Here is a 13,461-nt window from a genome sequence, read left to right on the forward strand (position 1 = left end):
TTGGTGTCTGCAAATATTTTCATATTACAAGTTTGTAACCATTTTTAGTTTCTGAAATTGGACAAAGTCTTAGCTTATTTTATTCCTTGTGGTAACAATAAACTGTGTTTTAGCATAAGCAGGTGACTACTAGGAACAATTGTGTGAGGGCTGGTTTTGTGAAGTTATTGATGGTAAGGCTTTATCTGTTTAATTCTTTCGGATGAGCAAGTAGGCTGTAACTGGTGCGTTGTATTCCTCAATTCTTGTATTTATGAAGCAACTGATCATGTTCAACTATGCATTTTTAAATATAATTAGGTTTAGCAGAATGGTTGGCGATGGTGGGGCTTCTCTAGAAAATTATCCATAAAATTTATATTCGAATATAAATTAATACATCATTTTTTTATTATCTTTTTGTTATTGACTACAGTTATTCATAGTTATTCTTTTATTTCTACTATTTTACTTGTAATATTACAAAATGGAAAATATATTCCATCTAATTTTTTAACGTAGTTCAATTAAAAACATTAGTAAATTAATTTAACTTAATGATAATATCTGCAGGTATTGGTAATTTATTATGCATGTGTTTGAACTCTTGATACGAGTTAATTTAGTGATGTATGAATTCTATTAGTTTGTCTTGATATCTTTACTTTCAAAAGTAAATGCATACTTTTTTTTAATTGTCCTTAGACTTTTCAAGATTAATGTATTAATATTTTTTTTAATTTATCCTCAGTTAAAGTTATACATTTATAGGATTTAAATAAAAATTGTGATTTTGATTAATATATTGAATTTGATTTTTTATTTATTAAATGTGCGTTATTAATATTAAATGCTAAAATATTTTTGATGGACCGTATATCTTTTTATGTTTTAAGTTTTGTATTAATTTTAATTCAAAAATATTTTTCTTAACTATTTTAAACCAAGTTACAAGTTTACTTACGATGTAAATATTTGGAATTAACAAATGGTGGGTTAAACAACCAATCAACCCATTTTAATTTTTTTTTTTTTGTTTCACTACCAATACCCTTTATGTTTTAGACTCATACTCATCCATCACATCTGAACTCAACTCAGCTCCCACTCTCTTGTTTCTCAACTCTTAGTCTCCCTCAATCATTTTTTTTACTCAAATCTCACATTCAAGCCTTACTACATGCTACAAATGCACTCCTTTTTGCAAGCACCTCTTCCACGAACAAATCCTTCTCTGTCCTCTACTTCCCTAATGAAGGCACATTATTTCATTCTTTACCCTTTTTTATTATTGGGATTGAGGGAGATTGTTAAGATTAATGTTTGTTGATTGTTTGTATGCGTTTGATGAGATTTTTTGTATTCAACTTCTTGATCATTTGCATTGTAGCTTTCAAAACATTGGTTATATTTTTTAAATTTGATTGTGTTGAATTGTTTAGATATAAGCCAATTATAGGTTGACCAGAGCTAAAATAAATTGTTTTTCATTTCTAACGAGCCAAAAAAAGTTAAGTCCTTTCAAAAGATGGGTTAAAGTGAGTCAGTCAAATGAGTGGGGTTCTTTTGATAATTCTGTTGTCTAGGCAATTTCTTCTTCCCCTCCATAATTTTTTATTTCCAAAACTATCCTTTGGGAAAATGTGCAAAGTTTTCATTTCTGAGTTCTATAATATGTAGACCTCCCGAACTTAGAAATAATGTTTCAAATTTTAGTGCGAAGATATTTTTTAGGTTCAAAAATATATTTCGAAATACACCCAGAAAATAAATTTTGAAGTGTGGTAAATCAGGCGATTCTTGTTCAGGAAAGCTATTGACTCCATTCCTGATAACCCATATACCCCCGGTGTATACAATGAGGATTCTAAAATCCAAGTCTTTCAAGCAAGCACTAGTTACTGTAATCGAATCCTCCTAATTCCTAAAATAGGCTTTTTTGTAGGGATTTTGTCACATTTGGTGTGCCCGCCCGTGATAATTTGAAATAGAGTGCATAAACAATTTTTTATTTTAAATTCTAGAGAATTTTAAATACTTTTTATATTCTGAATTTTAGAATTTAAAATGTGTATAGAATTCGAAACTGATTTTCAGTGACTTCAAGTGCGCTTTTGGCCTTTAGAAATTGTCTCCGCACGCAGCCTTCCACGACATCCTCAGTCCCGTATCTTCAACAACCACGACATCTCCAACACCACCATTTTTCCTTACCTCACCTTCACCTGTTTGCCAATCTTCCTCGTCACTTTCTTCCGGTATTAGTCATGGTTTATATTTCTGCAACTGAGTTTTGGATGGTGGAATTTTTGGTGCATGGAGAAAGCGGAGAAGAGAAGAGATGAGGGGGTGTTAGAGGGTTTTTTTTATTAAAAATGGTAATTTAACCATTTCCATGGAGGTGCAAATATGGAGGTGCAGGAATGCCTATTGCCTAAAGGTGACAAGTCTATCGAACTTGAGGGTCTTTTTTTGAAGTTGAGGATAATTGGTTTTTTATAATGGTGAAGACCTTAGCAAAGTCATGATGGTTGGCTTATGGAATTTGTAGCTCATTTACCTAAGTTTTTACTCAAATTTTAACCGATAAAGAAGTAGAATTCACATGTTAAAGTTTGGATGAGAATATTTGATTTGCCTAAGGGTAATGGAGGTCAAAAAAATTGTTTTCCATCTCGCGGGACGAGTATAAGTTTCTATATCTATCGCTGAAGCAACATCCAAGAACTTTTGTGGTCATTTTGCTCAATTTTAATAGATATATAACCTTAAAGACGAACAATACTTAGATAAGAGAAGAACAATACTTTGTGTACACATAACTTTCATGAAGCATATTATATTCACATTTGTAACTTCTATAAGTGGGCGTGATAACACAACCCAAACAAATATGTTGTCAAAATGTGAACTTTACTTGTCAGAATCTATTATATATGAGGAAAGTCATCTAGTTAATAAATATTTGTTGTTTATTCTTCAACTTTCGGTGCAAGGTTTCCAACCATTAATTCACCACTCAACACCTAATCCCTAAGACCCTGTTAATATATATTTGTTGTTTATTTGTATCTTAATATGAACTTCCAACATGTCATGTGGTCACATGTCTCTCATAATTTCATATTTTTAATGACATTTCTTAACAGTATGTTTCCCAACTCCATGAAAACATGACCTTCGTATCTTGTGTTTATTTATTCATAGACTAAATTAACATCTCAATAAACTAATTATAGTGTTTATAAAAAGACTTATACCAGAAATATAAGAATTAAGTTTTCTTAAAAACTATATATATGTGGGTTATGACTCACCTTTATGTTTTCTTGACATAATTGGGAGAAATTAATTGAAATTATTGGGAGGTTACTTATCGTTCACAATTAATTGTTATTAAATGGAGGTTAATTACCATTAATTGTCTTTATTATTGTTGTCTCCTAGAACCACTATATATAGTGGCTTCCTTCAAGCAATGTAACACAGAACAAAACATCAACATACACTTGCTTCCTCTCTCTTTTCATATACTCTCTATTTCTTCTCTTGTGTGTAAGTGTTTAACCCATATAGAGAGAATTTGTTTTGGGGCTATTTATCTATTAGCCTGAGAGGAATTTTTTGTACTCCCAGTACCATTATAGTGGAAGTTTTGACTCTCTCGCCGGTGCTTTTTTACCTCTTTAAGGTTTTTCACCTAAATTTTTTTTGTATCATTCTCATTTTCCTTGTTAATTTAATTTCTCATAATCTTTGGTTGAAATTATTACGCTTCCGCACACGATATCCCTACAAATTGGCATCAGAGCTTTTCGATAATTCAACCATGATTTGTTGTTCAATAATGTTGAAATTCGATATTGAGAAATTTGATGGTAAAATCAGCTTTTCTATCTGGCGAGTCCAGATGCTAGCCATTCTTACCCAGAATGGTTTAAAAAAAAGTTCTGGCAGGTAAAATGACGAGGTCTACCACTATGACGGAGGAGTAGTGGGATGAGATGGATGAAAATGCATTGTCTGCAATCCAATTATGCTTGTCCCGTGAGGTGTTGCGTGAGGTCATCAACGAGAAAACTACAGCAGGCATATGGAGTAAATTGGAGTCTCTATACATGACCAAAAGTCTTGCAAACAAACTCCGGTTAAAGGAGCGACTATTTACACTCCGAATGTCCGAAGGTACTCCCATCCAATCTCACCTTGATGAATTTAATTCCATCATAATTGATTTGGAAAATTTGGATGTTAAAATTGATGATGAGGATAAAGCCGTTCTACTTATTGTTTCTCTACCACCCTCGCATCGAAAATTCAAAGAAATTATGTTATACGGTAATTATCTTACCTTAAGCTTTGATGATGTCAAAACTAATTTACTAGCCAAAGAAAAATTTGATACTCAAATTCATTCTGAAAGTTCTGGTGAAGGATTAGTAGTTAGAGGGAGAAACCAAGAGAAAGGTAGGAACAATAAGTATAAATCTAGGTCAAAATCTTGAGGCAAGAACTCCAAATATTGTTGTTATTGCAAGAAAAAGGGACACGAGATCTCTGAATGTTATAAATTGAAAAATAAGCAAGAAAGAGAAGATAAGGGAAATGGTAAACAAGCTAAAGCAAATATTGTTGAAACTGAATCTGATGGGGATTGTTTTTTAAACAAAGGTCTAAAAATGAATGGATTCTTGATTCTGGTTGTACTTTTCACATGTCTCACAATAGAGATTGGTTTACCACATATGAACCAGTTTATAATGGTCTTGTTTTGATGGGAAACGATGCTCAATGCAAAGTTGTTGGTGAAGGAACAATCAAAATCAAGACACATGATGGAATTGTTAGAACTTTAACAGGTGTCAGATATGTCCCTGAGTTGAAACGGAATCTCATTTCCTTAGGCCCCCTTGAATCACATGGGTGTAGATACTCAACTGAAGGTTGAGTTTTAAAAGTGTCTAAAGGAGCTCTTGTGTTAGTAAAGGCAATTCGATGTCATAGTTTGTAGGTGTTGTAGGGTTCAACAGTTACAGGTTCTGCAACTGTTGCCTCACCCAACAAAGATAACACCAAGTTGTGGCATATGAGGTTAGGCCACATGAGTGAGAAGGGAATTCTAATCCTCAAGAAGAAGGGTCAGCTTGGTAACCACTGTACTGGAAAGGTTGATTTCGGTGAACATTGCATTTTCGGTAAGTAGAAAAATGTTATTTTTTCTAAAGCCTTACACAGAACCAAAGGTACTTTGGATTATATTCATTCAGATCTTTGGGGTCCATCAAAAGTTCCCTCCAGAGGTAAATGTCGTTATATGATGACAATTATTGATGATTTCTCACGAAAACTGTGGGTGTATTTTCTCAAACATAAGAATGAAGCGTTTTCCACTTTTAAAGAGTGGAAATTATTGATTGATTATCAGACTGGCAAGAAGATAAAGAGGCTAAGGACAGACAATGACCTTGAGTTCTGTTCGAATAAATTCAATGACTTCTGCAAGAAAGAAGGCATTTCCAGACACCTCACCATCCCAGGGACTCCACAACAAAACGAGGTTGCAGAAAGAATGAATAGAACCATCCTGGAGAGAGTTCGTTGCATGCTCTCCCATTCTGGTTTGAGCAAATCTTTTTGGGCTGAAGCGGCTTCAACGACATGTTATCTAATAAATCGCTCTCCTAACAGATCAATTGATTGCAACATTCCAGAAGAAGTTTGGTCAGGTAACCCTGTTGACTATTCTAATCTTAAAATATTTGGTTGCCCTGCTTATTCTCATGTAAACGAGGGAAAATTAGAACCTCGTGCTAAGAACTGCATTTTCTTGGGTTATGGCTTAGGGGTTAAAGGCTATCGTTTATATGACCCAGAATCTCATAAAGTAATTCACAGTCGGAATGTGACCTTTAATGAAAATGCAATGCTTTCTTCTGTAAAAGATACTGCCATTTTCTCAATTGATACAGGTGACCAGGAATATGCTCGAGAGAAGGTGGAGTTTGAGATTAAAACACCCGCTCATGAGGAAAACGTTCCTAGTTCCTCCGGTACTCAAGATGATCAAGTCACTGTTATTGATGGTACAAATGAACATTTGAGTCCACATGAGCAATGTCCACCTAAATGACGAGGGTTACCACAACCGTAGTCTATGACTCAAGAACTTCCACAACAGAGACCAAGAAAACCAACTAAAAGATTAATTGCAGAATCTGCCAACATTGCTTATGCTTTAACTATTGCACAAGAGATAGGTGAAGAAGGTGAACTCAAGAATTACTCTGAAGCTATCTCTAGTGATGACTCAACAAAGTGAATTGCTACTATGCAAGAAGAAGTTGAGAGTCTTCTCAAAAATGAAACATGGGAATTGGTGAAGTTACCAGAAGGAAAACGAGTCATTAGTTGCAAGTAGATCTTTAAGAGAAAAGAAGGGATCCCTGGAGTTGAGAGTACAAGGAATAAAGCAAGATTTGTTGTAAGAGGTTTTGATCAAGAGAAAAGTATTGACTTTAATGAAGTATTTTCTCCTGTTGTTCGTCATACTTCAATACGTATATTACTTGCTTTAGTTGCATTGTATGATTTGGAGCTGGAACAGTTAGATGTGAAAATTGCTTTTTTTCATGGTAATCTTGAGGAAGAGATTTACATCCAGCAGCTTGAGGTTTCGTTGTTCCTGGAAAGGAGAACCTTGTATGTCGTTTGAAGAAATCTCTCTACGGCTTGAAGCAATCACCAAGACAATGGTATAAGAGGTTTGATTCTTTCATGGTTGGACATGGCTACTCCAAAAGTAGCTACGATAATTGTGTCTATTTTCAAAAAACATCGGATGGGTCATTTATATACTTGTTGTTATATGTTGATGACAAGTTGATTGCCGCAAGAGATAAATCTTTAGTTAACAAGTTAAAGGCCCAACTTAGTAGTGAATTTGATATGAAGGACTTAGGTCCTGCCAAAAAAATTTTAGGAATGGAGATCAAGATAGATCGTCAAGTTGGAAAACTTTTTCTATCACAAAAGAAGTATGTTCTTAAGATGCTTGACAAATTTGGAATGCGAGATTGCAAAGCTGTTAATACTCCAATTGCCGTCCACTTCAAGTTGTCATCATATCAGTGTCCAAAATCAGACGAGGACAAAAGGCGCATGTCACATGTCCCGTATTCAAATGCAATTGGAAGTCTCATGTATGCTATGGTATGTACTAGACCTGATTTAGCTTATGCTGTTAGCATTGTTAGCAGGTTCATGCATAATCCAGGCAAGGAACACTGAGAAGCCGTTAAATGGATACTTCGTTATCCGAAAGGTTCTCCAGATCTTAGTTTGGTATTTGATCAACATAGAACTGATCCCGGGCTATGTTGATGCTGACTATGGTGGTGATTTAGATCGGAGAAGGTCACTTTCAGCCTACATTTTTACCCTATGTGGGTCTGCTATCAGTTGGTATTCTTCACTTCAAGCCATTGCGGCTTTGTCCACCATTGAAGCAGAATATATCGCTGCTACAGAAGGTATGAAAGAGGTTATATATGGCTTCGAGGCTTGGTAAGTGAACTTGGTTTTCAACAAGAAGTTCTTGTTATGTTTTGTGATAGTCAGAGTGTTGTCCACTTAACCAGGAACAACAAGTATCACTCAAGGACCAAGCACATTGAAATTAAGCACCATTTTATTCGAGACATTGTTGATACAGGAGATATAATTGTTGAAAAAGTTCATACGGCCGAAAATCCTGCAGACATGTTGACCAAGCCACTTCCACTGGCTAAGTTCGATCATTGCCTGAACTTAGCTGATATTATCCATACTTAATCAAGGCTTCATGGCAAGAGAGTGTTCCAGTCAAAGGCAAGTCAAGGTGGAGATTTGTGGGTTATGACTCACCTTTCCGTTTTCTTGACATAATTGGGAGGTTACTTACCGTTCACAATTAATTGTTATTAAAGGAAGGTTAATTACCATTTATTGTCTTTATTATTGTTGTCTCCTAGAACCACTATATATAGTGGTTTCCTTCAAGCAATGTAACACACAACAAAACAACAACATACACTTGCTTCCTCTCTCTTTTCATATACTCTCTATTTCTTCTCTTGGGTGTAAGTGTTTAACTCATATAGAGAGAATTTGTTTTGGGTCTATTTATCTATTAGCCTGAGAGGAATTTATTGTACTCCCAGTACCATTATAGTGGAAGTTTTTGCTCTCTCGCTGGTGGGTTTTTATCTCTATTTAAAGGGGTTTTCCACCTAAAAATTTTTGGTATCATTCTCATTTTCCTTATTAATTTAATTTCTCATAATTTTTGGTTGAAATTATTACGCTTCCGCACTCCCTACAAAATATATATATATATATATATATATATATATATATATATATATATATATATATATACATATATACACACACGGAGTTATTTATAAATAATTTAATTAGGATAGTCAGTTTTTCTATAAGAATTTGAGTTTGAATAATTTTTGTAATTGGTCAAATATAGCCTCCAATAATAAAACAAAATTTTAAATAGTAAATAATTTTAAAAAACAATATTTTTATATTATTTCAAAACTTTATGAATGGAATTTCGAAAATGACATAATTTATACTTAAAAAAGATTTCTAAAAAATTTATTCGCTGATGCATTTTTCCAGCAACCTTATATAGTTAAATTTCAATTTTATTTATTTTATTGAATCTAGTTTTCAGAAAGTTAAATACTTTATTTTAGTACATTATAGAATTTTTAGTGATTTGTCTACTAAAATACTGAATCAACTTTTAATAAGGAAGAAATATTTAGAACAGTAACAATGTCGAAAAATTATGGAATTTATATGGTTGGATTTGTTTTTTGAAAATAAATGTAACTTTTTGATGATGGTTGCTTACCATTCTCTTTAATTTATCGATTTTGGCAACCACTTGTTCATGTTTGTCATATGAATTTTTGTCATCCACTGGATCTCATTTTGTGTTCTCTCAGGTGAAATATAAGTTGTCTACTCTAGCATTAAAGTCTAATAATGTTTAAGATCTAATGAGATGTTTTTGTGTTTCTTATATTATTGTGATTTAATATTAGTTTGTACATTTGTTAACATTGGTGAGTTGTAAAAGATTTATTTTGTAATAATGTTATAAAAGATTTAATTAGAGTGAAATATAGTTGTAGCTTATATAGAAAGTATGATATGTATTTAGTGAGAATGATATAGGAAATATTTGTGATGTATATTTCCTATAAGAACTTAGGTATCCAAAACATTAGGGTCTATAAATGAAATTAGTTATTACATTGCTCGTTGAACACTTTACAAAATAATAGTAAAAATATTAGGATCTAGAAATCATCTTTAATAGTTTACTTAGTTAAGTATACTGCAGTTAAACTATTTGAGGAACAAGAATCTGATTAGATGTTATTTTTGCATATAAATTGTTTGCTTTAAATGGTAGAATTTTATTAATTTTTGGATAATTACATGTCAATTCTTTGTTGTGAAAGACCATGAGTGAATTTTAATATTATAATTATGATGTGTGATATTATTTATATTAATCTTATTTTTATTGATTATTCTATTAAATGTTATAGTATTGAGTGTGAAGGTGATCAATCATTGCCAAATTATATTGTTTAGGAGACGTGAAAAATAAAATAAAAAAGTGGGAAGAGAGTTGAATTGTAATTTAAATAATTTTAAAAACTTTTTTTTTAAATATAATTTTATTTATAATATTAGGAGGACACTTTTTTTTTATAAAAATATTTTCATTGCATGTGTTATATCAAAATTACTTGACTAACTCAAGTGAATCCTTTATTTATGCTATCTGACTAAAGAGTAAGTTGAGATTCTTTTATTTTTTTTTTCGGCGCATAAATCATCTGTGTAGGCATGTTAAAAAGACACGACTTAATGTGAAACACATTTAAATAGATTTGGTATCATGAGGCTTAAAATGTCTTTCTCTAAGGAAACATATAAAAAATAGAATTAGACAAACATATTAAAAAAAAATTCATTTTATATTAGGTTCTTTTATCTCAGAAAGGTCACATAAGAAAAAAATTTCACAATTCAACTAAATCACTTGACTAACATATATTTATGTTTACTTTAACAAGTGATTAGATTATATTTTAATGCTTGATCAATTGATGCAAATGTAGATGAAATACTTAACAAAAAAGAAAGTTTAGTAAGACATTTTAGTAAGTTCTCACACATAAACTCTTTTTCATAGGTTAGTGAAGATGATTATAACGTGTATTACAAAAAAAAAGATAAGGAAGAGAGAAACTATACATAGTAATTTATACTACTTCATCTGTTGCAACAAACTACATCCAATTCTTGACCAAACGAGTCAAATTTAACTAAACAAACTAATGTTGCGAAGTATATGTCAAGTATTCTTTGTGATTGTAGCTACTTCAGAATAAACTCTTAAAAGTATTCCTGACATAATTCATTATTGGTTTGATTGAGTATTCTTTGGTCTCGTAGTCACTATTGACTAACCCCTTATGAAATTGATTCTATATTAAATATTAAATATTCAATTTTGATTTTCCTATTAATTTCTATCTTGACTAACCCTTTGGCTATTTTTTCCTTAAGCCACTTTGAACTGACTTAGTATTCTTTGCTCAAGCCATTTCTAGCTAACATTGAATATTCTTTAATCTAACCATTCTTGGATAATCGAGTATTCTTTTGGATTGCAACCACTCCTAGTTGACCTCGTTAAGGGGTTTTCTTTAGTCAAACCATTTCTGGTTGAATCAAAATCAAATATTCTTTGTCAAACAACCACTCTTGACTAAGATATGGAGGTTTGTTAATTTAATGATCTATTGATCATTAGTTTTGAAAACTAGAGAGGATTATATCTAACGACAAATACAATGTTTAGATTTCCTCTCCTAGTTCAGATAATCTTGCTACCCAGGGAGGGTAGTGTCTTACCATTGTTTTGTGGTGTAAATTACCAATTTTGGAAGGTAAGGATGAAAATCTTTGTTGAATCAATTAACAAAGGTATTTGGGATGCAATTAAAAATGGTCCTTTTATCCCTATGATTGAAAATGAAGAAGAAATTTCTGAAAAACCTTGGTCCCAATGGATTGTGCAAGAAAGTAAAAAGGCACAATATGATTGTATTGCTAAGAACATTATCACATTTGCACTAAGTTCTGATGAGTTTTTCAGGGTGTCTCAATGTGAAACAACAAGATGTGGGATACTTTTGAAGTGACTCATGAAGGCACCAATGATGTGAAAAAGGCAAGGAAGCACACTCTCATACAAGAATATGAGATGTTCAGAATGTAGAAGGGAGAAACAATTGAAGAAGTGAAAAAACAGTTTACTCACATTGTAAATCATCTTATGAGTCTTGGGAAAACATTTGATAAAGAGGAGCTAAATATCAAAATTCTCAAGTGTCTTGATAAATTATGGCAGCCCAAGGTTACTGCCATATCTGAATCAAAGGTGTTAGATTTGATGGCTACAACAAGAGGGGGGGGGGGGTGAATTGTTTTCAAACTATTTTCACAAATACTTGGCTTAGAATAATTTTTTTCAATAAACCCAGAAAAACAATTCAGAAAGCTAATCAAATTACCAAACAGAAACAAAAACAGAATTTTAATCGGTTAAAATAGCGATTTAACCGGTTGTTTATGACAACGAAAAATACAAACAGATATAGAGAGAAGGGATAAAGAGAATTACACATAGAGATTATACTGGTTCACTCTATCACAAAGCTACATCCAGTCCTCAGTTAAACCACTGAGTTTTCACTATGCAACCAATCACAGATTACACAAACACCACACTCAAAGAGGTGACTTTGAATCCCACAAAGCCTACTCACCCTCTTTGCACACAACACCACCTCAAGCCAGAATCACACTGACTTTATAGGATTTTACACAGTTATACAGAATGTTATATGAACAATTACAAGAACTTGAACAGGATTAGAAAACACTTGGTAAAACACAATACACCAACACCCTATAGATTAGTTCTTTTAACCACAACAAAGCACAAAGCAATCTTTCTAAAAACTTGGTAGAAACCTTTTCACAAACAGTTTTGTAATCTCTCAAATCAATCTCAACTCAGAGTATCAAAAGCTTTTGTTTCATCAATATTTAAACGTTTGAATAAAAAAACATATTTATAATACTTGAAATGCTAACGTTAAAGCAAATCTAAACAACCAAATCAGTTAAAACAGATTTTCAAAAAGCTGTTACAAGGACACACATTTAATCGATTAAAACCACGATTTAACTGGTTGAATGCTCTTGTCAGTTATAAAACAGTTTCAAAACCTTCTTTGCCAGCTAAGTTACAAACAACCGATTATTTTTGAAACTTTAATCGGTTGTTTTTCCCTTTGCATGGAAAAACACTTTAATCTTTAAAACTAATTGAAATGAGCTTTGTTTGAGATTCAAAACTGATCTTTACAAAGATTCTAAACCCCATACCAAAACCTAAACCTAAAACATCACACAGCTTCAGGCTTCATTTGGATTTGACACATCAAAGCTTCCCATCTTCAACAATCTCCCCCTATTTGATGGAGACAAATCCCTGGGATGCTTTTAGAAATGTTCTTTGTTTAGAATCTTTTGAATCCTGCAAACACTGAACAAACACAAAACTGTCTAGTCCAAACAGATATGCACTTTATGTCAGTTTTCAAAACTAGCAAAAAAAACTGCATAAGAACAGTCGGTTATAATACAGAGATAACCAGTTGAAATTTTGCTGAAAACCAGAATAAAACAGCAAAACATTACAACTCCCTGCAACCCTTCTCAACTCCTCTACCCCCTATTTGTCTCATCAAATAGACAAAACAAAATAGAATATAACTAGGATAAAGCCATTTGTGTAAATTTCATTTGTATTTACTTTTGCTTTAAGAATGTCTTAGATATAGTTTAGAGGTTGTTTAGAGTAGGCTTTTTGCTAGGTAACTCACCTCTTAACCCCATACCATGTGATAAGAGCAAGCACAAGTTTTCTGAAACTATTTTTCACATGTTTTGCAAAAATATCCTTACTGCATAAAAATGAATATGTTCTATTATAAATGAATAAATTCTTTTCTTAAGTTGATGCTTTGATTAAGTGTTTTTGAAAATCATGGTTTGTGCATCAAGTGTTTTAACTAAATTTTCAATTCATCAAAACGACTGTGTTTTACTTGTTAAGAAGTTTCTGTTATCGTTTTGAAAATAAATCTGTTCATCTGTAAATGAATAGATTCTTTTTAGTCTGGTGTCATGTTTACCTTAAAAGGCTTTTTTCGTTTTATCCTTGCACCAGGGTGTTTGACTAAATCTCCTTCACATAACAGATTCTCTATCTGCTTTTGAAAATAAATCTGTTTATTTTATTTTCAATTTGTTCTTTTTGTAACAACT

This window comes from Phaseolus vulgaris, chromosome 8 (genome assembly GCF_000499845.2).
Source record: "Phaseolus vulgaris cultivar G19833 chromosome 8, P. vulgaris v2.0, whole genome shotgun sequence".
Taxonomy (NCBI): Eukaryota; Viridiplantae; Streptophyta; class Magnoliopsida; order Fabales; family Fabaceae; genus Phaseolus; species Phaseolus vulgaris.